Source organism: Emys orbicularis, chromosome 2 (assembly GCF_028017835.1).
Source record: "Emys orbicularis isolate rEmyOrb1 chromosome 2, rEmyOrb1.hap1, whole genome shotgun sequence".
NCBI classification, from domain to species: Eukaryota; Metazoa; Chordata; order Testudines; family Emydidae; genus Emys; species Emys orbicularis.
The window spans coordinates 133,981,906-133,983,845 of record NC_088684.1 but is presented as its reverse complement, the minus strand read 5'-3'; positions in this window follow the sequence as shown (position 1 = coordinate 133,983,845).

Sequence of the window (1,940 nt, the reverse complement as noted above, 5' to 3'; positions counted from 1 at the left end):
CAGCTCCAGTGAAGTGGGGGCAGCTGGGGAGCATCACGGCCCAGGATGGAATTCAGCAGTCAGAACTGGTTCCATCCTGGGAGGTATCCAGGATCCTCAGTGAACTCTGGGCTGTTTCTCTCACACATACGTATGTAAAACTCCCTGCGGCCACCTTTGCACCAAAAATACGGGCTACTTAAAAATAAATAAATAAATAAATAGCCTTTTCACATCCTGTTTTCTTTTCACCCGGGCAAACATTCCATTTGCCCAGCAGATTAGCCACACGTAGGTGCCCAGAGGGACAAGACAACAGAGCTAGGCTGGAGAGGAGCCCATCAAGGAGAACTCAAGAGCCCTTGGGAACTTCACTTTAATGAGCTAACTAGGTCATTAGTGAAGGTGTGTAATAACAGCATAAGCAGCAAGAGGCAGGGCCATGTTGGAAGGGTGGGGTAGAGAAAGAGAGGTGGGACAGATTCATGATAATAAGGGTGAGTTGACCTGTTTCCCCCCGTTCAAAAAAGGGATTTAAAAAACAAAGTTAGATGCCTCTTTCCACACACCTGGAGTTTGCATCATTCTGTCCTGGGCAGTGGGAGGAATTGAAACACTCTGTATTATAGAGGCAGCTGGTAGGATCATTGCCAGTTACAGGTAAAACAGCTACTGAACCTGCAGAGAACTGAGATTACTGGCATTACTTAGACTGTAAACTCTTTGGGGCAGCAGCTGTCTTTTTGGTCTATGTTTGTACAGTGCCTAGTACCATGGGGCCCTGGTCCCTGACTAGGGCTGCTAGAGGCTACAGTTATACAAATAATGTCAACTCTGCTGTAGCCAGAGTTAGGAAACCTGAGGCCATGTCTTGTGACAGAAATAGCTGGACTGTGGCTCAGTGATAACAAAAACAATTGTCTGTTTCTCACGTTATTTGAATTTGACTTGCTGTTACACCCCACATAAGCCCTGTCCTCAGTCATGTTAACCGCAATGCTTTCTGGGCATGCATCCCAGAGTTCCCAGTGCCACTTCAAACTGTGGGCTATGATGACTGCAATAGACCCTTTGTGAGGATGGGGGGAGAGGGCAAAGGCTAACAGAGGTCCCCTCCTTTAACAGCACTATGTGGCTTAGTTGCTAGCGAGTCTCACTGCCAGCTAACTTGTATGAGTGAGCCACCCCGGGGGCTGGTCCTCCATTTGGATTCATCACTAGCTGGAGAGCTGGTATTGGGAGGATGGCTTTCCATATGGAATTGATGATTTGGTGCTAGAGACTCCCCAGGCAGCACACTTAGCAGGAAGAGATGGTACAGGTGTGCCAATTTACCAGCTGGGCCCATGGTTTCTTCACCACTGCAGGGCTCAGTGGTATACAGCCAATATGGTCCAGCCCCACAAGCACAGGATGGTGGAACTATATATCACAGGAGCAGCAGTAGCCACAGACCTTAAGCAGCAGGAAGGGCCTGTTTCTTGCCTTATCCATGCTTGGGATTAGCCCTGAATCAGCCAGTGTGGCAGCAAGCAGTAGTACTAACCCTGAACGTACAGAAGAAAAGCTACAATTTGCACCACTTGAGCTAACCCAGGTTTCAAGCTGTGGTAAATTTGATCAGAGCAAGCTGTTGCTTTTTTCTTGTTGTCTAACTAGAGAGGTTTTTGCATTGGTGCAGCTACACCCATTGCTGCCTACTGAGGGCTGAATCCTGGCTAATCCCAAACACAGAGAAGGCCAGAATCACTTTTGAAAGTATGACTAATTAAGCAGAGCCACCTTGATCACACAGGGCAAGAGAGGGTAGGAGGTAAAGCCTCTTTTGATTTGCAAATCACCTGCAGTCACTTTCCTAAGTACATCAACCCCCTGCCATACATCTGCCAGCACAAACCAAGAGCCCGAGGGGGAATGTTTGTTCTTGCCCCTTGCCTAAATGAGGTGACAGCTGTTCCATG